We start from the raw sequence: 27,251 nt of genomic DNA, 5'->3' as shown, positions 1-27,251 counted from the left end.
TGTATGGCACCGCCTAACAACACCCAGAGGAGGTCCTTGACTCAGCCGTGCTGCCGCACGATCTGCATCGCTATAGCATTTCCGTTTATGCACAGCGTCGCGGTTGTGACACCGGTATGCACAGCGTCGCGGTTGTGCCGCCGGGCTCCAGAAATGCACCTTTGGCGTTCCCGTTTTTTAGCTCATCAACGGTATGACATCTTTTGAGTTGTTGTTTGTTTCTTCTGTGTATAGTGTATGGCTATGCAGCAATGCTTATCTATGTACTAGGTAAAAAGATGTATAAAACATTTCTGGCAGCCATCTTGTGCATCTGGCAAGCGGACGCACAAAATGGAGGCACTTTAGGATGCGGTTTGCAAACTCTTTTGCTATGGCTGCCATTTTGTGCGCACACTATATGGAAAGGTAAACCTACTCTTTTGTGTCTGCCTTGGCTTGGCTGGCCCTGGCCTGCTCCACTAGTTAATTAATACAGCACACAACATAATGGTTAAATATACCTTTTTTTTGGCCACGAGGCATCCCACACCGCCTCTGATCCAGCGGTGCCCTCCGGGTCAATGCCTCAACATCCTAGTAGGTTTCCACAATAATGTGATTGGGATTTGGTTGCAGGTACGCCCCCCCACAGTCACTGTTGCCATGTATGCTGACAGCACCTGTTTTTTTCATTCAAAGAGGCAAAGACACAGCGCCGCCACCACGAGGCATCCCACACCGCCTCTGATCCAGCTGTGCCCTAGGAGTCAATGCCTCAACATCCTAGTAAATTTCCACAATAATGTGATTGGGATTTGGTTGCAGGTACGCCCCCCCGCAGTCACTGTTGCCATGTATACTGACAGCACCTGTTTTTTTTCATTCAAAGAGGCAAAGACCCAGCGCTGCCACCACGAGGCATCCCACACCGCCTCAGATCCAGCGTTGCTCTCCGGGTCAATGCCTCAACATCCTAGTAGGTTTGCCCTGTTAATTGTATTGTTCATGATAAGTTTTTTTTTTTTTTACATTTCAAATGTCAAGAATAAAATAAGAAATAATAATAATATTTTTTTTTAATCTTCAAGTTATAGCTGCACATACTGAATTAAATTACCTATTTAATGTATGAAGTGACACATTAGCGAACAGAGGTAAAAAAAAGCTTTATTAACATATAGTTTTAAAATTAAAAATTTTAAAAAGACAGGATGGTGTAAACAAATGGACCTCCAAAATACAAACAGGGGGTGACCCGCGATTCACAGTTACAATATATTATTAAGAATTAAATATACATATGGCGTATTGCTATGCTAGAATCAGTATCCCTATAGAGGAATAAGGCTGTCTATGTGGATGGATGAAAAAAAACGTCTCTTTGCAGATACCACATGACAGTCTAACCATTTAAATAGAGGGTATAACTGAGAAATAAGCAATTAGTGATATGTATATGTATTTAACAATGCCCTCACACACGGAAATAAAGAATGGCTCAGGTGGTAATAATGATGGATTTTATAGTAATATGGAATTGAAAGTGATATTTACTGCTAGTATTTGTTGCTGGGCATTTAAAAGAAATGGCAATGAAGCTATAGAGAAGATTGGCCACTAGATGGCAATATAGGAGGAAACATAATTTCCTAGGTAAGACGGCCTCATAGAAAAGAAGCAAGAAAAGAGTAAATAATCACCAGAGCCAAAACTGGTATTTTACCTGATGATGGGTAGAGGTAGGTGAAGATGGACTGGGAAGGCAGGTCACCTCCTGTGCCCGACGAGCGCCGTTTCCCCTTTCGGCTTCTTCAAAAAAAAAGGTTTATCCTTTTCCCCTTCATCTTACCTAGATCCGTTTACAGCGATAAAAGATGTACATTGTTGTGAATTTACTTTTTGGCTCCCTCTAGTGGCTACTAGTGATTTGACTCTGGGTTTGTCAGTCATTCCTTTTATGCTCACCTGGGTCGTTAGGTCAGGGGTGTTGCTATATAAGCTCCCTGGACCTTCAGTTCAATGCCTGGCAACGTTGATATCAGAGCTAATCTGTAGTGCTCTTGTCTACTGATCCTGGTTCCTGCTTGATTAAGCTAAGTCTGCTTTTTTGCTTTTTGCAATTCGTTATTGTTTGCATTTTTTGTCCAGCTTGTATATTATCTGTATCCTGACCTTGCTGGAAGCTCTAGGGCGGCTGGTGTTCTCCCCCCGGGCCGTTAGACGGTTCGGGGGTTCTTGAATCTCCAGCGTGGATTTTTGATAGGGTTTTTGTTGACCATATAAGTTATCTTACTATATTCTGCTATTAGTAAGTGGGCCTCTCTGTGCTAAACCTAGTTCATCTCTGTGTTTGTCATTTCCTCTTACCTCACCGTTATTATTTGTGGGGGGGCTTGTATCCTACTTTTGGGGTCCTTTCTCTGGAGGCAAGAGAGGTCTTTGTTTTCCTCTTCTAGGGGTAGTTAGCTCTCCGGCTGGCGCGAGACATCTAGCGACCAACGTAGGCATGTTCCCCGGCTACTTCTAGGGTTGGCGTTAGGAGTAGATATATGGTCAACCCAGTTACCACTGCCCTATGAGCTGGATTTTTGTACTTTGCAGACTTGCTGATATCTCTGAGACCCTCGCCATTGGGGTCATAACAGTTTGCCAGGCCAGTACTAAATGTTAAATGCATTGCAGAAGTGGGATTATAAGAAAGAAAGTTCTGAGTTTTTTTTTTCTCTCTCTCATTTTTTTTTTTTTTTCTTTTCCCCTTTACCTTTGAGTGGCTTGTGATTGCTGCAGACATGAATGTCCAGACCTTGATTACAAGTGTGGACCAGCTTGCTGCTCGTGTGCAGGGCATACAAGATTATGTTACCAGAAATCCTATGTCAGAACCTAAGATACCGATTCCTGAACTGTTTTCCGGAGACCGATTTAAGTTTAGAAATTTCAGGAATAATTGTAAATTGTTTTTGTCCCTGAGACCCTGTTCCTCTGGAGACTCCGCTCAGCAAGTGAAAATTGTTATTTCTTTTTTACGAGGCGACCCTCAGGATTGGGCTTTCTCGCTGGCGCCAGGAGATCCGGCATTGGCTGATATTGATGCGTTTTTTCTGGCGCTCGGTTTGCTTTATGAGGAACCCAATCTTGAGATTCAGGCAGAAAAAGCCTTGCTGGCTATGTCTCAGGGCCAGGACGAGGCTGAGGTGTATTGCCAAAAATTTCGGAAATGGTCCGTGCTGACCCAGTGGAACGAGTGTGCATTGGCTGCAAATTTTAGAAATGGCCTTTCTGAAGCCATTAAGAATGTGATGGTGGGTTTTCCCATTCCCACAGGTCTGAATGATTCCATGGCCCTGGCGATTCAAATTGATCGGCGGTTGCGGGAGCGCAAAACCGCAAATTCCCTCATGGTGTTATCTGAACAGGCACCTGATTTAATGCAATGTGATAGAATCCTGACTAGAAATGAGCGGAAAATTCATAGACGCCAGAATGGCTTGTGTTACTACTGTGGTGATTCTGCACATGTTATCTCAGCATGCTCTAAGCGTCTTACTAAGGTTGTTAGTCCTGTCGCCATTGGTAATTTGCAACCTAAGTTCATTCTATCTGTAACTTTGATTTGCTCACTGTCATCGTATCCTGTCGTGGCGTTTGTAGATTCAGGTGCTGCCCTGAGTCTTATGGATCTGTCATTTGCCAAACGTTGCGGTTTTGTTCTTGAGCCATTAGAAAATCCTATCCCTCTTAGGGGTATTGACGCTACACCATTGGCAGAAAATAAGCCGCAGTTTTGGACACAGGTTACCATGTGCATGACTCCTGAACATCGGGAGGTGATACGTTTTCTTGTTCTGCATAAGATGCATGATTTGGTAGTTTTGGGGTTGCCATGGTTACAGACCCATAATCCAGTCTTGGACTGGAAGGCAATGTCAGTGTCAAGTTGGGGCTGTCATGGAATTCATGGAGATTCCCTGCCCGTGTCTATTGCTACTGCTACGCCTTCGGAAGTTCCGGAGTATTTGTCTGATTATCAGGATGTCTTCAGCGAGTCTAGGTCAAGTGCATTGCCTCCTCATAGGGAATGTGACTGTGCAATAGATTTGATTCCAGGCAGTAAGTTTCCTAAGGGAAGACTGTTTAATCTGTCGGTACCTGAACATACCGCGATGCGTTCATATATCAAGGAGTCTCTGGAGAAGGGGCATATCCGTCCTTCTTCTTCCCCTCTTGGTGCGGGATTCTTTTTTGTGGCTAAAAAGGACGGATCTTTGAGGCCTTGTATTGACTATCGGCTTTTGAATAAGATCACTGTCAAATTTCAGTATCCTTTGCCGTTGTTGTCAGACTTGTTTGCCCGGATTAAAGGTGCCAAGTGGTTCACCAAGATAGACCTTCGTGGTGCGTACAACCTTGTGCGCATTAAGCAAGGAGATGAATGGAAAACCGCATTCAATACGCCCGAAGGTCATTTTGAGTACTTGGTGATGCCATTTGGGCTCTCTAATGCACCTTCAGTTTTTCAGTCCTTTATGCATGACATTTTCCGGAAGTATCTGGATAAATTTTTGATCGTTTATCTGGATGATATTCTGGTTTTTTCTGATGATTGGGACTCGCATGTGGAACAGGTCAGGATGGTTTTCAAGATTTTGCGTGAAAATTCTTTGTTTGTTAAAGGCTCAAAGTGTCTCTTTGGTGTACAGAAGGTTCCCTTTTTAGGGTTCATTTTTTCCCCTTCTGCTGTGGAGATGGACCCAGTCAAGGTTCGAGCTATTCATGATTGGACTCAACCCTCGTCAGTAGTGTTGAGCATTCCGATACTGCAAGTATCGGGTATCGGCCGATACTTGCTGTATCGGAATTCCGATACCGAGATCCGATATTTTTGTGATATCGGGTATCGGTATCGAAACAACATTAATGTAAAAATGTGTAAAAGAGAGAATTAAAATAAAAAATATTGCTATACTCACCTCTCCGACGCAGCCTGCACCTTACCGAGGGAAGCGGCAGCGTTCTTTGTTTAAAATTCGCGCTTTTCTATCCTTTACGTGAGTCCCGGCTTGTGATTGGTTGCGTGCCGCCCATGTGACCGGGACGCAACCAATCACAGCAAGCCGTGACGTAATTTCAGGTCCTTCAGGATTTTAAAATTACGTTCCGGCGTTGTGATTGGTTGCGTCGCAGTCACATGGGCGACGCAACCAATCACAGCAAGCCGTGACGTAATTTCAGGTCCTTCAGGATTTTAAAATTACGTTCCGGCGTTGTGATTGGTTGCGTCGCAGTCACATGGGAGACGCAACCAATCACAAGCCGGGACGTCACGGGAGGCTGGACACGCGCCCATTTTAAAAAGCGCGCGTGTCCAGCCTCCCGTGACGTCACGGCTTGTGATTGGTTAATGGCGGCCATGTTGCCGGGACGCGGACCAATCACAGCAAGCCGTGACGTAATTTCGTCACGGCTTGCTGTGATTGGTCCGCGTCCCGGCAACATGGCGCCGTGACCAATCATAAGCCGGGACGTCACTGGAGGCTGGACACGCGCGCTTTTTAAAAAGCGCGCGTGTCCAGCCTCCCGTGACGTCACGGCTTGTGATTGGTTAATGGCGGCCATGTTGCCGGGACGCGGACCAATCACAGCAAGCCGTGACGTAATTTCGTCACGGCTTGCTGTGATTGGTCCGCGTCCCGGCAACATGGCCGCCCTGACCAATCACAAGCCGGGACTTCACGTAACCAAGTAAAAGCGCGAATTTTAAACAAACAACGCTGCCGGTTCCCTCGCTGAGGTCCAGGCTGCGTCGGACAGGTGAGTATAGCAATATTTTTTATTTTAATTCTTTCTTTTACACATTTATATGGATCCCAGGGCCTGAAGGAGAGTTTCCTCTCCTTCAGACCCTGGGAACCATCAGGAATACCGTCCGATACTTGAGTCCCATTGACTTGTATTGGTATCGGGTATCGGTATCGGATTGGATCCGATACTTTGCCGGTATCGGCCGATACTTTCCGATACCGATACTTTCAAGTATCGGATGGTATCGCTCAACACTACTCGTCAGTTAAGAGTCTTCAGAAGTTCTTGGGTTTTGCTAACTTCTACCGTCGTTTTATCGCTAATTTTTCTAGCGTTGTTAAACCGTTGACGGATATGACCAAGAAAGGCTCTGATGTGGCTAACTGGGCTCCTGCTGCCGTGGAGGCTTTCCAGGAGTTGAAGCGCCGGTTTACTTCAGCGCCTGTTTTGTGCCAGCCTGATGTCTCACTTCCCTTTCAGGTTGAAGTGGATGCTTCGGAGATTGGGGCAGGGGCCGTTTTGTCGCAGAGAGGCCCTGGTTGCTCTACTATGAGACCTTGTGCCTTTTTCTCTAGGAAGTTTTCGCCGGCAGAGCGAAATTATGATGTGGGCAATCGGGAGTTGTTGGCCATGAAGTGGGCATTTGAGGAGTGGCGTCATTGGCTCGAGGGTGCTAAGCATCGTGTGGTGGTCTTCACTGATCACAAAAATCTGATGTACCTCGAGTCTGCTAAACGCCTGAATCCTAGACAGGCCCGCTGGTCATTGTTTTTCTCCCGTTTTGACTTTGTGGTTTCGTATTTACCAGGTTCTAAGAATGTGAAGGCCGATGCTCTGTCTAGGAGCTTTGTGCCTGATGCTCCTGGAGTCGCTGAACCTGTGGGTATTCTTAAGGAAGGAGTTATCCTGTCAGCTATTTCTCCAGATCTGCGACGTGTGTTGCAGAGATTTCAGGCTGGTAGGCCTGACTCTTGTCCACCTGACAGATTGTTTGTGCCTGCTAAATGGACCAGCAGAGTCATTTCCGAGGTTCATTCCTCAGTGTTGGCAGGGCACCCGGGAATTTTTGGCACCAGAGATCTGGTGGCCAGGTCCTTTTGGTGGCCTTCCTTGTCAAGAGATGTGCGGTCATTTGTGCAGTCCTGTGGTACTTGTGCTCGAGCTAAGCCTTGCTGTTCTCGTGCCAGCGGGTTGCTTTTGCCCTTGCCTGTCCCGAAGAGACCTTGGACACACATCTCTATGGATTTCATTTCGTATCTTCCGGTGTCTCATGGCATGTCTGTCATCTGGGTGATATGTGATCGTTTCTCCAAGATGGTCCATCTGGTTCCTTTGCCCAAACTGCCTTCCTCTTCTGATCTGGTTCCTGTGTTCTTCCAGAACGTGGTTCGTTTGCACGGCATTCCTGAGAATATTGTGTCGGACAGAGGATCCCAGTTTGTTTCCAGGTTCTGGCGATCCTTTTGTGGTAGGATGGGCATAGATTTGTCGTTTTCGTCCGCTTTTCATCCACAGACTAACGGACAAACGGAACGAACTAATCAGACTCTGGAGGCGTATTTGAGGTGTTTTGTCTCTTCTGATCAGGATGATTGGGTGACCTTCTTGCCGTTGGCTGAATTTGCCCTTAATAATCGGGCTAGTTCTGCCACCTTGGTTTCGCCATTTTTCTGCAACTCTGGTTTCCACCCTCGTTTTTCCTCGGGACATGTGGAGCCTTCTGACTGTCCTGGGGTGGATTCTGTGGTGGATAGGTTGCAGCAGATCTGGAATCATGTGGTGGACAACTTGAAGTTGTCACAGGAGAAGGCTCAGCGTTTTGCCAACCGCCGCCGCGGTGTGGGTCCCCGACTTCGTGTTGGGGATTTGGTATGGCTGTCTTCTCGATTTGTTCCTATGAAGGTCTCCTCTCCCAAATTTAAGCCTCGATTCATTGGTCCTTACAAGATATTGGAGATCCTTAATCCTGTATCCTTTCGCCTGGATCTTCCGGTGTCGTTTGCCATTCACAACGTATTTCATAGGTCCTTGTTGCGGCGGTACGTTGTGCCTGTGGTTCCTTCTGCTGAGCCTCCTGCTCCGGTGTTGGTTGAGGGCGAGTTGGAGTACATGGTGGAGAAGATCTTAGATTCTCGTCTCTCCAGGCGGAGGCTTCAGTACCTGGTCAAGTGGAAGGGCTATGGTCAGGAGGATAATTCCTGGGTGGTCGCCTCTGATGTGCATGCGGCCGATTTAGTTCGTGCCTTTCACGCCGCTCATCCTGATCGCCCTGGTGGTCTTGGTGAGGGTTCGGTGACCCCTCACTAAGGGGGGGGTACTGTTGTGAATTTACTTTTTGGCTCCCTCTAGTGGCTACTAGTGATTTGACTCTGGGTTTGTCAGTCATTCCTTTTATGCTCACCTGGGTCGTTAGGTCAGGGGTGTTGCTATATAAGCTCCCTGGACCTTCAGTTCAATGCCTGGCAACGTTGATATCAGAGCTAATCTGTAGTGCTCTTGTCTACTGATCCTGGTTCCTGCTTGATTAAGCTAAGTCTGCTTTTTTGCTTTTTGCAATTCGTTATTGTTTGCATTTTTTGTCCAGCTTGTATATTATCTGTATCCTGACCTTGCTGGAAGCTCTAGGGCGGCTGGTGTTCTCCCCCCGGGCCGTTAGACGGTTCGGGGGTTCTTGAATCTCCAGCGTGGATTTTTGATAGGGTTTTTGTTGACCATATAAGTTATCTTACTATATTCTGCTATTAGTAAGTGGGCCTCTCTGTGCTAAACCTAGTTCATCTCTGTGTTTGTCATTTCCTCTTACCTCACCGTTATTATTTGTGGGGGGGCTTGTATCCTACTTTTGGGGTCCTTTCTCTGGAGGCAAGAGAGGTCTTTGTTTTCCTCTTCTAGGGGTAGTTAGCTCTCCGGCTGGCGCGAGACATCTAGCGACCAATGTAGGCATGTTCCCCGGCTACTTCTAGGGTTGGCGTTAGGAGTAGATATATGGTCAACCCAGTTACCACTGCCCTATGAGCTGGATTTTTGTACTTTGCAGACTTGCTGATATCTCTGAGACCCTCGCCATTGGGGTCATAACAGTACATCTTTTTGCTCGCAAACTAACTTTCAAAAAACTACACTACAGAAATATGAACAGTGACATCTGTTCCATGGATGAAGAAAGAGAGACGCTTAATAATCTGGAGGCTCTTCTAGAGGAAAATTCCCCGGAGGTGAGCAATTTCCCCCACGGTCTATTTAATAAGAGCAAAAAATTCCCTCCCATCACTATGACATCTGCCATTGAGATTTTCACTAAGGTCTTTACTTCTCATATAGAGACACTCCAAAAACCTCCACCCTGGACATCCAATATAAATAAAGAGGAAAGACTGGCTTTACCTCAGTTACAGTCCTTGTCTGACGTAGTTTTTAAACCCGCAGACAAGGGGGGGAATTTAGTAATATGGCCAACTACTCTATATGAGAAGCAGGCCTTGAGACTCCTAAATGAACCAGGATGCTACAAAAAACTATCTACCAATCCACTTTCAAATTTTCATAGTAAACTCATTGAAATTGTGAATCAGGCTTTCGATCACGGAATCATCCCCAAAAAAATGTTGGACCACATTAAAAATCTCCATCCTAAGTTGCCAACTTTATATTTGGTCCCCAAAATACATAAAAATCCCCTAGATCCACCGGGAAGGCCCATTGTATCAGGGAACGAGGGCCTATGTGAAATAGTCTGTAACTTCATTGATCACTATCTTAAACCCCTGGTGACAACTCTCCCTTCCTACATACAGGATACCACAGCAGCACTACAGAGACTCAACCATCTATGCCTAGAGGACCACATGCTGATGGTAACAGCAGATGTGGAGTCCTTATGCACGTCCATCCGCCACAGTGATGGCCTAAAGGCCGTATCTGGATATCTCCAGATGAGCACCTTGGAACCCCCTACAGCAAATTTCATCCTCACTCTATTAGACTTTATTCTCCATCACAATGCTTTCACCTTCAACAACAAAATGTACCTATAAACCCAGGGCACTGCGATGGGGGCTTCTTGTGCCCCCTTGTATGCCAACTTGTTCTTGGGGGCATGGGAGAGGACTATCTTTCTAGGGGATGAAATTAGCGAGATTGACAACATTCAAGGGTGGATGCGCTATATAGACGACGTTTGGTTTATCTGGGAAGGCACTGCCGATAATCTAGATATTCTTATGAATAAACTAAATCATAATAACCAGAATATAAGGTTAACCTACAAATATGGGAGGGAACTAGAATTTCTAGACCTAAAAATTTCGACTATGCCAAATGGCACCATCACCACGGATCTGTATAGGAAGCCAACTTCCACCAACTCTTTCCTACATGCCACTTCCTCCCACCCCCCAGCAACCATTAAAGGCATCCCCACGGGTCAGTTTCTGAGGGCCAAGAGAATCTGTTCCCAAAACAGTGATTTTGAAAAGCAGGCGCTGGACCTAACTGATAGATTCAGGAATAGGGGATACAGCAAACGCTCTATAAGACAGGGCTACAAAAAAGCCAAAAAAGCCCCCAGGGAACAACTTCTATATCCAAGATACAAGGACACTAGTTCCCAAGACAGCCAAGTAAGGTTCATCTCAACCTATCATAACCAGTGGTTGGACATTAAAAATATTCTCAAGAAACATTGGCATATACTAATGACAGACCCAGTCCTAAAAAAATGTCTCCCTTCACAGCCCTCCCTGGTGGCAAAAAGAAGCCGCAACCTTAAAGACATATTGGTCCATAGCCATTACAACCCTATCTCTAATCCACCATGCCCAACTATCCTACAAGGGTTCTTCCCCTGCGGACTATGCAAAGCGTGTGGAAACTTGAAAAAAGCTAAGAAATTCTCCAACTCCGATGGATCTAAAACATAGACCATCAGAAAATATCTAACGTGTGCTTCCCTCGGAGTAATATATCACGCCACCTGCCCCTGCAACCTAATATACGTAGGCCTAACAACAAGAGAATTTAAAATCATGGTTAGGGAACATATCAGGGATATAGAAAAATCTAAAACGGTGGATGACATTTCATCACTCTAAACCCTACCCAGACATTTTAAATTATATCATAACTCCCAACCTAGGGGCCTAACCTTTAAAGTTATAGATCAGGTGGACCTGGGAATAAGAGGAGGGGATTTGGGAAAGGCACTTTCACAACAGGAAAGCAGATGGATATATCGTCTTAACACCATCGCGCCCAATGGCCTTAACGAGAACCATGGCTTTGCATCCTTCTTATAAAATCGCTGTGTCTTTAATAATAACTATTAAAATTAATATAGTGTCATTATGAGGTTTTTAATGGTTTTCTAGGTTTTAACTTCTTTTGCTTCTTTATTTATTGCTTCTTTTTCTTCATTGACTCCCATGTCACCTGTTTTTAATCTTCCCATATATTTTTTAACTGCGTTTCTTTTTACTTACCTCAGGTGTTGTATATGTCCTGGTCTCTTTTTTTCCCGGGGGGACGGTCCTTATCTGGTTCTTTATTCTTTGTCCTGTGGCGGCCGGAGGAAGAGAGCTGGAAACAATGAAATAGCGAATATCTCAGTAACTTGGACTGCACATGAATCATCTGTATATATTGCATTATCTCGCCTTTTTCAATGAACGGACTTTTCACTTAATTTAGACTGCATGTTGATTATATGCGTACAATGTACTTTCCCGTCCGTTTAAGGAATGGATTTTCTATTTTTATATCACTAGTATACATTAGTTTCGTGACATTATGTATTTTAGGATAATGCTTCTTTGTTTTATCGTTAATGACATTCGTCATTTATGACCACCATCTTTCCCATTTAGAGGTCACAATTATTTATTATTACCTTTACTGCCTTTATCGCACCTAGCACCTCTATTTCCCTGCTTTCACTTTTTACGATTATAATAGGATATTTCCCCCTTACCTTTTAAACCTTCAGCTACATCCTATGAGGTCTTTTCAATATCTATCTTTAAATTTTCTTATACTAGAGCATAATAAGTATCCGTGGCCTCTTTTTCACTTATTTTGTCATAAAATGTATTATCGCATCTCTTACAAGGGATGGATTTTCGATCTTTAAAATATACCACTCTTGTGGCACTATGCATGCTAGGATAGTGTTAATGGTCTTATTGATAGTACTATCACCTATGACTACCATCTTCCGTATGTATAGGCCACAACCAATTATTATCCTCTTTGCCTTCTCGCACTCAGCACTTTAATTTCACATTTTACCCACTTATAATAAGTTAATTACCCCTTTATCTTAACTTTTACCTATATTCCTCTCAGGAGGTCATCTTAATGCCTAATCTTAATATTTTCTTATATTAGGACATAATAAGCACCCTTGGCCTCCATTCACTCTTTTGTCCTCCTCAAAGTACCGCACAATACCTTATTTATGCTAACTTTTAAGTTATCAGCCAGCTTAATGATTTACCCCCGTAAGGTCACATGGTCTCTACAACCTCCGGTTCATTGTTACATTTTCTGTTTCTTACTTCTTCCCCCTCCCCTCCCCCTTTCCCCCCCCCCTTTTCCTTTTAATGAATGCAGAAATGTCACCTCATTTATTCAATACACAATGTTATCTCCACCTTCTGATCTTTTTCCTCCTATAGTATCTGCAGCTTCTTTCAAAATGGGGAGGAGGTGGGTGTGTTTTTTCTGCCTTTCGCTTTAAGCGTGTGTGCGCGCATGCGCCGGTCCCGTGTCTCTGCTCGACTTGCGATCAGCGTCATTATGATGATGCTCGCCCATCACTAGACGCGAGACCGCAAGTCCTCTTTTTCTCCAGAGCACCTTACCATGCCCATGCGCTGCTATTCACGCCGCTTGTATACTTCAATAACACTGGACATGCACACTAACTTGACGTACAGGGCTTTTTCTTCTTTGTTGTCCTACTGTTTTTTTCCCTCCTGGCGCTTTCATACGCCGCTAACCATTCACATATTCCCAGCGAATTTTAGACACGCCCACTCACTCCATGTGTAATCCCAGCCCAAATCCGCCCCTCTTTTGCACGTCACTTATGGTGTCCTCATGCGCCGATAGCAACGCGTCCATAGTAACACCCTGATATCCTTACCAACTCACATGTACCTGGCCGACCAACCCCGCCCCCTTTGGTACGTCACACCTGGCTTCTCGGACATATAAACCCATTCAAACACCTAGACTCCATTGCCCCTCCTGTTTTTGAAGAAGCCGAAACGGCGCTCGTCGGGCACAGGAGGTGACCTGCCTTCACAGTCCATCTTCACCTACCTCTACCCATCATCAGGTAAAATACCAGTTTTGGCTCTGGTGATTATTTACTCTTTTCTTGCTTCTTTTCTTTGAGGCCGTCTTACCTAGGAAATTATGTTTCCTCCTATATTGCCATCTAGTGGCCAATCTTCTCTATAGCTTCATTGTCATTTCTTTTAAATGCCCAGCAACAAATACTAGCAGTAAATATCACTTTCAATTCCATATTACTATAAAATCCATCATTATTACCACCTGAGCCATTCTTTATTTCCGTGTGTGAGGGCATTGTTAAATACATATACATATCACTAATTGCTTATTTCTCAGTTATACCCTCTATTTAAATGGTTAGACTGTCATGTGGTATCTGCAAAGAGATGTTTTTTTTGTCCATCCACATAGACAGCCTTATTCCTCTATAGGGATACTGATTCTAGCATAGCAATACGCCATATGTATATTTCATTCTTAACCCCTTCCCGACCCATGACGCCACATAGGCGTCATGAAAACCCGTGCCAATCCGACCCATGACGCCTATGTGGCGTCATGGAATGATCGCGTCCCTGCAGATCGGGTGAAGGGGTTAACTCCCATTTTACCCAATCTGCAGAGACAGGGGGAGTGGTGCTTCAGCCCAGGGGGGGTGGCTTCACCCCCCCGTGGCTACGATCGCTCTGATTGGCTGTTGAAAGTGAAACTGCCAATCAGAGCGATTTGTAATATTTCACCTAAAAAACAGGTGAAATATTACAATCCAGCCATGGCCGATGCTGCAATATCATCGGCCATGGCTGGAAATACTTTAGTGACCCCCCCACACACCCACCGATTGCCCCCCCAGTCCTCCGTTATGGGGTCCGGTCCCCTCCGTCCGCCTGCCGGCTCCCCCGTCCTGCTTTCCGCTCCCCCCTGTGGTCCGATCACCCCCCCTGTGGTCCGATCACCCCCCCTGTGCTCCGATCCACCCCCCCACCACCCCTTCATACTTACCGATCCTCCCGGTGTCCGGCCGTCTCCTCGCTGGGCGCCGCCATCTTCCAAAATGGCGGGCGCATGCTCAGTACGCCCGCCGGCAGATTCCTTACAAGAACATTTTGACTGCTGTGGTAGGTTCTACCACAGCGATCAAAATAAAAAAAATAATAAATAAACCCCCCCCCTTTATCACCCCCATAGATAGGGACAATAATAAAATAAAGAAAATATATATTTTTTTTTCCACTAGGGTTAGGGTTAGAACTAGGGTTAGGGTTAGAACTAGGGTTAGGGTTATGGGTAGGGTTAGGGTTAGGGGTAGGGTTAGGGTTATGGCATGTGCGGATTTGGCTGCGGATCCGCAGCGGATTGGCCGCGGATCCGCAGCGGATTGGCCGCGGATCCGCAGCGGATTGGCCGCTGCGAATTCGTAGCAGTTTTCCATCAGGTTTACAGTACCATGTACACCTATGGAAAACCAAATCCGCTGTGCCCATGGTGCGGAAAATTCCGTGCAGAAATGCTGCGTTGTATTTTCCACAGCATGTCAATTCTTTGTGCGGATTCCGCAGCGTTTTACACCTGTTCCTCAATAGGAATCCACAGGTGAAATCCGCACAAAGAAACACTGGAAATCTGCTGTAAATCCGCAGGTAAAACGCAGTGCCTTTTACTTACAAATTTTTCAAAAGTCGTGCGGAAAAATCTCACACGAATCCGCTACGTGGGCACATACCCTTAGGGTTAGGGTTGGAATTAGGGCTAGGGTTGGAAATAGGGTTAAGATTAGGCTTGTGGTTAGGGTTACGGATAGGGTTAGGGGTGTGTTGGGGTTACAGTTGTGGTTAGGGTTGGGATTAGGGTTAGGGTTGGGATTAGGGTTAGGGTTGGAATTAGGGTTACGGGTGTGTTGGGGTTAGGGTTGGGATTAGGGTTATGGCTACAGTTGGGATTAGGATTAGGGGTGTGTTGGGGTTAGTGTTGAAGTTAGAAATGAGGGGTTTCCACTGTTTAGGCACATCAGGGGTCTCCTGTCATGATCTCTGCAGGCAGAGATCATAGCAAGCCTATAGAGGGACAAGCTCTCGGAAGATGGAACTATACTGACCATGAACTAAGCCTGCCGCGCAACTAGAAATAGCCAGGTAGCATTTCCTATTTATCGCTAGATGCCCAGCTCTGGCCTAAGACCTAAATAGCTAGCAGAGGGAAATATAAGACCTGGCTCACCTCTAGAGAAATATTCCAAAGAAGACAGTAGCCCCCCACATATAATGACGGTGAGTTCAGATGAAACAACAAACGCAGCAGGAAAATAGTCTTAGCAAATTTGAGGTCCGCTTACTAGATAGCAGAAGACAGATAGTATACTTTCATGGTCAGCAGAAAAATACTAACAAAACACCATCCAGAGATTACCTTAAACTCTGGCATTAACTCATAACGCCAGAGTAGCAATCCCTGATCGACGAGAGCTTTCCAGACACAGTAACAAAACTTCAGCTGCGAACTGGAACAAATAGGCAAAACAAAACATGGACAAAAGTCCAACTTATCAGTAGTTGTCTAGAAGCAGGAACAAGCACTGAGAGGCATCAGATAACATTGTTGACCGGCAAGAAACCACCAGAGAAATGAGCTTAAATAGCGACACCCACTACTGATGGAATCAGGTGAAACAGGAAAGAGGATGACAAGTCCAATTCCACAAGCGGCCACCGGGGGAGCCCAGAATCCAAATTCACAACAGTACCCCCCCCTCAAGGAGGGGGCACCGAACCCTCACCAGATCCACCAGGCCGACCAGGATGAGCCCTATGGAAGGCACGAACAAGATCAGAAGCATGAACATCAGATGCATTGACCCAAGAATTATCCTCCTGGCCGTAACCCTTCCAGTTGACCAGATACTGGAGTTTCCGTCTGGAAACACGAGAGTCCAAAATTTTCTCCACAACGTACTCCAACTCACCCTCAACCAACACCGGAGCAGGAGGCTCAACAGAAGGTACAACAGGTACCTCATACCTGCGCAATAACGACCGATGAAAAACGTTATGAATGGAAAAGGACGCAGGGAGGTCCAAACGGAAAGAAACAGGATTAAGAATCTCCAATATTCTATAAGGGCCGATAAACCGAGGTTTAAACTTAGGAGAAGAGACCCTCATAGGGACAAAACGAGAAGACAGCCACACTAAATCTCCAACACAAAGCCGAGAACCAACACGACGATGACGGTTGGTAAAACGCTGAGTCTTCTCCTGTGACAACTTCAAATTGTCCATAACCTGCCCCCAGATGTGATGCAATCTCTCCACCACCGCATCCACTCCAGGACAATCCGAGGATTCCACCTGACCGGAGGAAAATCGAGGGTGAAACCCCGAATTACAGAAAAACGGGGACACCAAGGTGGAAGAACTGGCCCGATTATTGAGGGCGAACTCTGCCAATGGCAAAAAAGCAACCCAATCATCCTGGTCAGCAGAGACAAAACACCTCAGATATGTCTCAAGGGTCTGATTAGTCCGCTCGGTCTGGCCATTAGTCTGAGGGTGAAAAGCAGATGAAAAAGACAAATCTATGCCCATCCTAGCACAGAATGCCCGCCAAAATCTAGACACAAATTGGGTACCTCTGTCAGAAACAATATTCTCAGGAATACCGTGCAATCGGACAACATTCTGAAAAAACAGAGGAACCAACTCAGAAGAAGAAGGCAACTTGGGCAGAGGAACCAAATGGACCATTTTAGAGAAACGGTCACAGACCACCCAGATGACAGACATCTTCTGGGAAACAGGCAGATCTGAAATAAAATCCATCGAGATGTGTGTCCAAGGCCTCTTAGGAATAGGCAAGGGCAACAGCAGTCCGCTAGCCCGAGAACTACAAGACTTGGCCCGAGCACAAACGTCACATGACTGCACAAAGACTCGCACATCTCGTGACAGAGAAGGCCACCAGAAGGATCTTGCCACCAAATCCCTGGTACCAAAAATTCCGGGATGACCTGCCAATGCAGAAGAATGTACCTCAGAGATGACTCTGCTGGTCCAATCATCCGGAACAAACAGTCTATCAGGCGGACAACGATCCGGTCTATCCGCCTGAAACTCTTGCAAGGACCGCCGCAGATCAGGAGAAACGGCCGACAAAATTACTCCCTCCCTAAGGATACCTGTGGGTTCAGAATTACCAGGAGAGTCCGGGTCAAAACTCCTAGAAAGGGCATCTGCCTTAACATTCTTAGAACCCGGTAGGTATGACACCACAAAATTAAAGCGAGAAAAAAATAAAGACCAGCGCGCCTGTCTAGGATTCAGGCGTCTGGCAGTCTCAAGATAAATCAAATTTTTGTGGTCAGTCAATACCACCACCTGATGCCTAGCCCCCTCGAGCCAATGGCGCCACTCCTCAAACGCCCACTTCATGGCCAAAAGCTCCCGATTCCCAACATCATAATTCCGCTCTGCGGGCGAAAATTTGCGAGAAAAGAAGGCACAAGGCCTAATGACGGAGCAGTCGGAACCTTTCTGCGACAACACTGCCCCAGCTCCGATCTCCGAAGCGTCAACCTCAACCTGAAAAGGCAGATTCACATCAGGCTGACGCAACACAGGGGCAGAGGCAAAACGGCGTTTAAGCTCCTGAAAGGCCTCTACAGCATGAGGGGACCAATTAGCAACATCAGCGCCTTGTCTGGTCAAATCAGTCAGTGGTTTAACGACATCCGAAAAACCAGCAATAAATCGGCGGTAAAAGTTGGCAAAGCCCAAAAATCTCTGAAGACCCTTAAGAGAGGAGGGCTGAGTCCAGTCACAAATAGCTTGCACCTTGACGGGATCCATCTCAATGGAAGAGGGAGAAAAAATATACCCCAAAAAGGAAATTTTCTGGACCCCAAAAACGCACTTAGACCCCTTCACACATAAAGAATTAGACCGCAGAACCTGAAAAACTCTCCTGACCTGCTGGACATGAGAGTCCCAGTCATCAGAAAAAATCAGAATATCATCCAGATATATTATCATAAATTTATCCAGAAAATCGCGGAAAATATCATGCATAAAAGACTGGAAAACTGAAGGGGCATTAGAAAGACCAAAAGGCATGACCAAATACTCAAAGTGGCCCTCGGGCGTATTAAATGCGGTCTTCCACTCATCCCCCTGCCTGATCCGCACCAAATTATACGCCCCACGAAGATCAATTTTAGAGAACCACTTAGCACCCTCTATACGAGCAAACAAATCAGTAAGCAATGGCAATGGGTATTGATACTTAACAGTGATCTTATTCAGAAGCCGATAATCAATACATGGTCTCAAAGAGCCGTCTTTTTTTGAGACAAAGAAAAACCCAGCTCCCAAGGGAGAAGAAGATGGACGAATATGTCCCTTTTCCAAAGACTCCTTTATATATTCCCGCATAGCAGCATGTTCCGGCACAGACAAATTAAACAAACGACCCTTTGGATATTTACAACCCGGTATCAAATCTATGGCACAATCGCACTCACGGTGCGGAGGTAACGACCCAAGCTTGGGTTCGTCAAAGACGTCTTGATAATCAGAGAGGAACTCAGGGACTTCAGAGGGAATGGACGACGAAATAGAAACCAAAGGTACGTCCCCATGAATACCCTTACATCCCCAGCTCAACACAGACATAGCTCTCCAGTCCAAGACTGGGTTGTGAGACTGCAACCATGGCAATCCCAGTACCAAATCGTCATGTAAATTATACAGCACCAGGAAACGAATAATCTCCTGGTGATCCGGATTGATACGCATGGTTACTTGTGTCCAGTATTGTGGTTTATTATTAGCCAATGGGGTGGAGTCAATCCCCTTCAGAGGAATAAGAGTCTCCAAAGGCTCTAAATCAAAACCACAACGATTGGCAAAGGACCAATCCATAAGACTCAGAGCGGCGCCAGAGTCAACATAGGCGTCCGTGGCAATGGATGACAAAGAGCAAATCAGGGTTACAGACAAAATAAACTTAGACTGAATGGTGCCAATGGAAACAGACTTATCAAGCTTCTTTGTACGCCTAGAGCATGCCGATATAACATGAGTAGAATCCCCACAATAGAAACACAATCCATTCTTCCGTCTAAAATTCTGTCGCTCGCTCCTGGACAGAATTCTATCACACTGCATACTTTCTGGCGTCTTTTCCATAGACACCGCCAGATGGTGCATCGGTTTGCGCTCCCGCAGACGCCTATCAATCTGAATAGCCATTGTCATGGACTCATTCAGACCTGCAGGCAAAGGGAACCCCACCATAACATCCTTAACGGAATCAGAGAGACCTTCTCTGAAAGTTGCCGCCAAGGCGCACTCATTCCACTGAGTAAGCACAGACCATTTACGGAATTTTTGGCAGAAAACTTCAGCTTCGTCTTGCCCCTGAGATAGTGCCATCAAAGTTTTTTCTGCCTGAAGTTCCAAATGAGGTTCCTCATAAAGCAAGCCCAAGGCCAGAAAAAACGCATCCACATCGCGTAACGCAGGATCCCCTGCTGGCAATGAGAAGGCCCAATCTTGAGGGTCACCCCTGAGCAAGGAAATCACAATCCTAACCTGCTGAGCAGGGTCTCCAGCTGAACGAGACTTCAGGGACAAATAAAGCTTACAATTATTTCGGAAATTCTGGAAGCTAGCTCTATTCCCTGTGAAGAACTCCGGCAAAGGAATTCTCGGCTCAGATACCGGAGCATGTACTACAAAATCTTGTAAATTTTGTACTTTCGTGATGAGATTATTCAAACCCGCAGTTACATTCTGGAGATCCATTATTGTCAGGTGCACACAGAGCATACAGAGATTAGGAGGAGAGAGAGAAAAAAGACTGCAGCAAGGCAGACTGGAGGAAAAAAAAAAAAAAATTCCAGCAGACTTCTTATAACTCTCCTTTCTCAACCTGGGTCTTTAACACTTTAGAGGCCGGTCAAACTGTCATGATCTCTGCAGGCAGAGATCATAGCAAGCCTATAGAGGGACAAGCTCTCGGAAGATGGAACTATACTGACCATGAACTAAGCCTGCCGCGCAACTAGAAATAGCCAGGTAGCATTTCCTATTTATCGCTAGATGCCCAGCTCTGGCCTAAGACCTAAATAGCTAGCAGAGGGAAATATAAGACCTGGCTCACCTCTAGAGAAATATTCCAAAGAAGACAGTAGCCCCCCACATATAATGACGGTGAGTTCAGATGAAACAACAAACGCAGCAGGAAAATAGTCTTAGCAAATTTGAGGTCCGCTTACTAGATAGCAGAAGACAGATAGTATACTTTCATGGTCAGCAGAAAAATACTAACAAAACACCATCCAGAGATTACCTTAAACTCTGGCATTAACTCATAACGCCAGAGTAGCAATCCCTGATCGACGAGAGCTTTCCAGACACAGTAACAAAACTTCAGCTGCGAACTGGAACAAATAGGCAAAACAAAACATGGACAAAAGTCCAACTTATCAGTAGTTGTCTAGAAGCAGGAACAAGCACTGAGAGGCATCAGATAACATTGTTGACCGGCAAGAAACCACCAGAGAAATGAGCTTAAATAGCGACACCCACTACTGATGGAATCAGGTGAAACAGGAAAGAGGATGACAAGTCCAATTCCACAAGCGGCCACCGGGGGAGCCCAGAATCCAAATTCACAACAGTCTCCAAACGCAACATGGCGCCACCATTGATTCCAGCCAATCTTGCATTCAAAAAGTCAAATGGTGCTCCCTCCCTTCCAAGCCCCGACGTGTGCCCAAACAGTGGTTTACCCCCACATTTGGGGTACCAGCGTACTCAGGACAAACTGGGCAACAACTGTTGGGGTCCAATGTTATCTCCACCTTCTGATCTTTTTCCTCCTATAGTATCTGCAGCTTCTTTCAAAATGGGGAGGAGGTGGGTGTGTTTTTTCTGCCTTTCGCTTTAAGCGTGTGTGCGCGCATGCGCCGGTCCCGTGTCTCTGCTCGACTTGCGATCAGCGTCATTATGATGATGCTCGCCCATCACTAGACGCGAGACCGCAAGTCCTCTTTTTCTCCAGAGCACCTTACCATGCCCATGCGCTGCTATTCACGCCGCTTGTATACTTCAATAACACTGGACATGCACACTAACTTGACGTACAGGGCTTTTTCTTCTTTGTTGTCCTACTGTTTTTTTCCCTCCTGGCGCTTTCATACGCCGCTAACCATTCACATATTCCCAGCGAATTTTAGACACGCCCACTCACTCCATGTGTAATCCCAGCCCAAATCCGCCCCTCTTTTGCACGTCACTTATGGTGTCCTCATGCGCCGATAGCAACGCGTCCATAGTAACACCCTGATATCCTTACCAACTCACATGTACCTGGCCGACCAACCCCGCCCCCTTTGGTACGTCACACCTGGCTTCTCGGACATATAAACCCATTCAAACACCTAGACTCCATTGCCCCTCCTGTTTTTGAAGAAGCCGAAAGGCGAAACGGCGCTCGTCGGGCACAGGAGGTGACCTGCCTTCACAGTCCATCTTCACCTACCTCTACCCATCATCAGGTAAAATACCAGTTTTGGCTCTGGTGATTATTTACTCTTTTCTTGCTTCTTTTCTTTGAGGCCGTCTTACCTAGGAAATTATGTTTCCTCCTATATTGCCATCTAGTGGCCAATCTTCTCTATAGCTTCATTGTCATTTCTTTTAAATGCCCAGCAACAAATACTAGCAGTAAATATCACTTTCAATTCCATATTACTATAAAATCCATCATTATTACCACCTGAGCCATTCTTTATTTCCGTGTGTGAGGGCATTGTTAAATACATATACATATCACTAATTGCTTATTTCTCAGTTATACCCTCTATTTAAATGGTTAGACTGTCATGTGGTATCTGCAAAGAGATGTTTTTTTTGTCCATCCACATAGACAGCCTTATTCCTCTATAGGGATACTGATTCTAGCATAGCAATACGCCATATGTATATTTCATTCTTAACCCCTTCCCGACCCATGACGCCACATAGGCGTCATGAAAACCCGTGCCAATCCGACCCATGACGCCTATGTGGCGTCATGGAATGATCGCGTCCCTGCAGATCGGGTGAAGGGGTTAACTCCCATTTTACCCAATCTGCAGAGACAGGGGGAGTGGTGCTTCAGCCCAGGGGGGGTGGCTTCACCCCCCCGTGGCTACGATCGCTCTGATTGGCTGTTGAAAGTGAAACTGCCAATCAGAGCGATTTGTAATATTTCACCTAAAAAACAGGTGAAATATTACAATCCAGCCATGGCCGATGCTGCAATATCATCGGCCATGGCTGGAAATACTTTAGTGACCCCCCCACACACCCACCGATCGCCCCCCCAGTCCTCCGTTATGGGGTCCGGTCCCCTCCGTCCGCCTGCCGGCTCCCCCGTCCTGCTTTCCGCTCCCCCCTGTGGTCCGATCACCCCCCCTGTGGTCCGATCACCCCCCCTGTGCTCCGATCCACCCCCCCACCACCCCTTCATACTTACCGATCCCCCCGGTGTCCGGCCGTCTCCTCGCTGGGCGCCGCCATCTTCCAAAATGGCGGGCGCATGCTCAGTACGCCCGCCGGCAGATTCCTTACAAGAACATTTTGACCGCTGTGGTAGGTTCTACCACAACGATCAAAATAAAAAAAATTATAAATAAACCCCCCCCCCTTTATCACCCCCATAGATAGGGACAATAATAAAATAAAGAAAATATATATATTTTTTTCCACTAGGGTTAGGGTTAGAACTAGGGTTAGGGTTAGAACTAGGGTTAGGGTTATGGGTAGGGTTAGGGTTAGGGGTAGGGTTAGGGTTATGGCATGTGCGGATTTGGCTGCGGATCCGCAGCGGATTGGCCGCGGATCCGCAGCGGATTGGCCGCGGATCCGCAGCGGATTGGCCGCTGCGAATTCGTAGCAGTTTTCCATCAGGTTTACAGTACCATGTACACCTATGGAAAACCAAATCCGCTGTGCCCATGGTGCGGAAAATTCCGTGCAGAAATGCTGCGTTGTATTTTCCACAGCATGTCAATTCTTTGTGCGGATTCCGCAGCGTTTTACACCTGTTCCTCAATAGGAATCCACAGGTGAAATCCGCACAAAGAAACACTGGAAATCTGCTGTAAATCCGCAGGTAAAACGCAGTGCCTTTTACTTACAAATTTTTCAAAAGTCGTGCGGAAAAATCTCACACGAATCCGCTACGTGGGCACATACCCTTAGGGTTAGGGTTGGAATTAGGGCTAGGGTTGGAAATAGGGTTAAGATTAGGCTTGTGGTTAGGGTTACGGATAGGGTTAGGGGTGTGTTGGGGTTACAGTTGTGGTTAGGGTTGGGATTAGGGTTAGGGTTGGGATTAGGGTTAGGGTTGGAATTAGGGTTACGGGTGTGTTGGGGTTAGGGTTGGGATTAGGGTTATGGCTACAGTTGGGATTAGGATTAGGGGTGTGTTGGGGTTAGTGTTGAAGTTAGAAATGAGGGGTTTCCACTGTTTAGGCACATCAGGGGTCTCCAAACGCAACATGGCGCCACCATTGATTCCAGCCAATCTTGCATTCAAAAAGTCAAATGGTGCTCCCTCCCTTCCAAGCCCCGACGTGTGCCCAAACAGTGGTTTACCCCCACATTTGGGGTACCAGCGTACTCAAGACAAACTGGGCAACAACTGTTGGGGTCCAATTTCTCCTGTTACCCTTGCAAAAATAAAAAATTACTTGCTAAGACATCATTTTTGAGGAAAGAAGAATGATTTTTTATTTTCACAGCTCTGCGTTGTAAACTTCTGTGAAGCACTTGGGGGTTGAACGTGCTCATCACACATCTAGATAAGTTCCTTGGGGGGTCTAGTTTCCAAAATGGGGTCACTTGTGGGGTGTTTCTACTGTTTAGGCACATCAGGGGCTCTGCAAATGCAACGTGACGCCCGCAGACCATTCCATCAAAGTCTGCATTTCAAATGTCACTACTTCCCTTCCGAGCCCTGTCGTGTGCCCAAACAGTGGTTTACCCCCACATATGGGGTATCAGCGTACTCACAACAAACTGGGCAACAAACATTGGGGCCCAATTTCTCCTGTTACCCTTGTGAAAATAAAAAATTGCTTGCTAAAACATCTTTTTTGAGGAAAGAAAAATGATTTTTTATTTTCACGGCTCTGCGTTGTAAACTTCTGTGAAGCACTTGGGGGTTGAACGTGCTCATCACACATCTAGATAAGTTCCTTGGGGGGTCTAGTTTCCAAAATGGGGTCACTTGTGGGGTGTTTCTACTGTTTAGGCACATCAGGGGCTCTGCAAATGCAACGTGACGCCCGCAGACCATTCCAAGTCTGCATTCCAAAACGTCACTACTTCCATTCCGAGCCCCGGCATGTGCCCAAACAGTGGTTTACCCCCACATATGGGGTATCAGCGTACTCAGGAGAAACTGGACAACAACTTTTGGGGTCCAATTTCTCCTGTTACCCTTGCAAAAATAAAAAATTCTGGGCTAAAAAAATATTTTTGAGGAAAGGAAACACATTTATTATTTTCACGGCTCTGCGTTATAAACTTCTGCGAAGTACTTGGGGGTTCAAAGTGCTCACCACACATCTAGATTAGTTCCTTGGGAGGTCTAGTTTCCAAAATGGGGTCACTTGTGCGGGAGCTCCAATCTTTAGGCACACAGGGGCTCTCCAAACGTGACATGGTGTCCGCTAATGATTGGAGCTAATTTTCCATTCAAAAAGCCAAATGGCGTGCCTTCCCTTCCGAGCCCTGCCGTGTGCCCAAACAGTGGTTTACCCCCACATATGGGGTATCATCGTACTCAGGACAAACTGGACAACAACATTTGCGGTCCAATTTCTCCTATTACCCTTGGAGAATTAAAAAATCCTGGGCTAAAAATCATTTTTGAGGAAAGAAAAATTATTTTTTATTTTCACGGCTCTGCGTTATAAACTTCTGTGAAGCATCTGGGGGTTATAAGTGCTCACTATGCATCTAGATAAGTTCCTTGGGGGGTCTAGTTTCCAAAATGGGGTCACTTGTAGGGGAGCTCCAATGTTTAGGCACACAGGGGCTCTCCAAATGCGACATGGTGTCCGCTAACGATTGGAGCTAATTTTCCATTCAAAAAGTCAAATGGCACGCCTCCCCTTCCGAGCCTTGCCGTGCACCCAAACAGTGGTTTACCCCCACATATGAGGTATCGGCGTACTCAGCAGAAATTGCCCAACAAATTTTAGGATCCATTTTATCCTGTTGCCCATGTGAAAATGAAAAAATTGAGGCTAAAATAATTTTTTTGTGAAAAAAAAAAAGTACTGTTTCATTTTTACGGATCAATTTGTGAAGCACCTGGGGGTTTAAAGTGCTCACTATGCTTCTAGATAAGTTCCTTGGGGGGTCTAGTTTCCAAAATGGGGTCACTTGTGGGGGAGCTCCAATGTTTAGGCACACGGGGGCTCTCCAAACGCGACATGGTGTCCGCTAAAGATTGGAGCCAATTTTTCATTCAAAAAGTCAAATGGCGCTCCTTTCCTTCCAAGCCCTGCCGTATGCCCAAACAGTGGTTTACCCCCACATATGAGGTATCAGCGTACTCAGGACAAATTGGACAACATCGTTCGTGGTCCAGTTTCTCCTTTTACCCTTGGGAAAATAAAAAAATTGTTGCTAAAAGATCATTTTTGTGACTAAAAAGTTAAATGTTCATTTTTTCCTTCCATGTTGCTTCTGCTGCTGTGAAACACCTGAAGGGTTAATAAATTTCTTGAATGTGGTTTTGAGCACCTTGAGGGGTGCAGTTTTTAGAATGGTGTCACTTTTGGGTATTTTCAGCCATATAGAACCCTCAAACTGACTTCAAATGTGAGGTGGTCCCTAAAAAAATGGTTTTTTAAATTTTGTTGTAAAAATGAGAAATCACTGGTCAAATTTTAACCCTTATAACTTCCTAGCAAAAAAAAAATTTGTTTCCAAAATTGTGCTGATGTAAAGTAGACATGTGGGAAATGTTATTTATTAACTATTTTGTGTCACATAACTCTCTGGTTTAACAGAATAAAAATTCAAAATGTGAAAATTGCGAAATTTTCAAAATTTTCGCCAAATTTCCATTTTTTTCACAAATAAACTCAGAAATTATCGACCTAAATTTACCACTAACATGAAGCCCAATATGTCAAACAATCTCAGAATCGCTAGGATCCGTTGAAGCGTTCCTGAGTTATTACCTCATAAAGGGACACTGGTCAGAATTGCAAAAAACGGCAAGGTCATTAAGGCCAAAATAGGCTGGGTCATGAAGGGGTTAATATATTGTAACTGTGAATCGCGGGTCCCCCCCTGTTTGTATTTTGGAGGTCCATTTGTTTACACCATCCTGTCTTTTTAAAAATTGTAATTTTAAAACTATATGTTAATAAAGCTTTTTTTACCTTTGTTCACTAATGTGTCACTTCATACCTTAAATAGGTAATTTAATTCAGCATCTATAATCGAAGTGCTAATGCTTTGCCTACATTAAATCTTTTCCTCTTTTTGGATTATGGGATTAATATAGCTGCACATAGTCACGGACGGAGGCATGATGGGAGTCCCTGTGGAACCACCCCTGAGTCCGCGCAGTACTGGCCCCCTCTTTCACTTCCGGTCTTCTCTCCTTCAGAGAATATGTCCCCAGATGAGGTCTTGCCACGTACATTTTTTTAAACACGCTTAAGATTGTCACTCACTGCCTCTCTCTAACTAACCCGGGACAGCAGGGGTAGTTTCTGAGACTCCACCGCCACAGAGAGGTTTCATTCATCCTAAACGCTAGTATGGGGATGTCATCCTAGCCCAGTATCGGGAGACTACTGTGTTATTAATGTTATGCTTTTTGACCCACAGCAGCCGGCAGTGTGACCATGGAGGATCTAGAAGCCAGAATTGAAAGGCTGTTAGACACTCTGGCACAGATTCAGGAGCAGCAGAATGTGGCAATGGGGGAGCTGCAGAAGCTTAGGGACATGTGCCAACAGTTGGAGGCGGAACCAAAATAAAAACTAGTGTCTGTTTGTAAAGTTTGTTGTAAATTAAAAAAATTATATTTCCTTTTATTCCATTCTCAATGTTTTGTTTTTTGTAAAGTACATTTATTTGTTAAATTCATTTCTGCCG

General features: G+C 45.6%; 1 long non-coding RNA gene across 1 annotated transcript; it reads left to right on the top strand.

The window, feature by feature from the left end:
• The first annotated feature begins 541 nt into the window (after positions 1-541).
• Positions 542-27,045, top strand: LOC143785914 (uncharacterized). Its single transcript, XR_013218150.1, has 3 exons — positions 542-579; positions 26,653-26,787; positions 26,982-27,045. It is a non-coding gene; the product is annotated as an uncharacterized LOC143785914 (long non-coding RNA).
• The last annotated feature ends 206 nt before the right edge of the window (positions 27,046-27,251 follow it).

This window comes from Ranitomeya variabilis, chromosome 7 (assembly GCF_051348905.1).
Source record: "Ranitomeya variabilis isolate aRanVar5 chromosome 7, aRanVar5.hap1, whole genome shotgun sequence".
Taxonomy (NCBI): Eukaryota; Metazoa; Chordata; class Amphibia; order Anura; family Dendrobatidae; genus Ranitomeya; species Ranitomeya variabilis.
The sequence above is the reverse complement of the archived record's forward strand: the minus strand, read 5'-3'. Positions and strand labels throughout refer to the sequence as shown.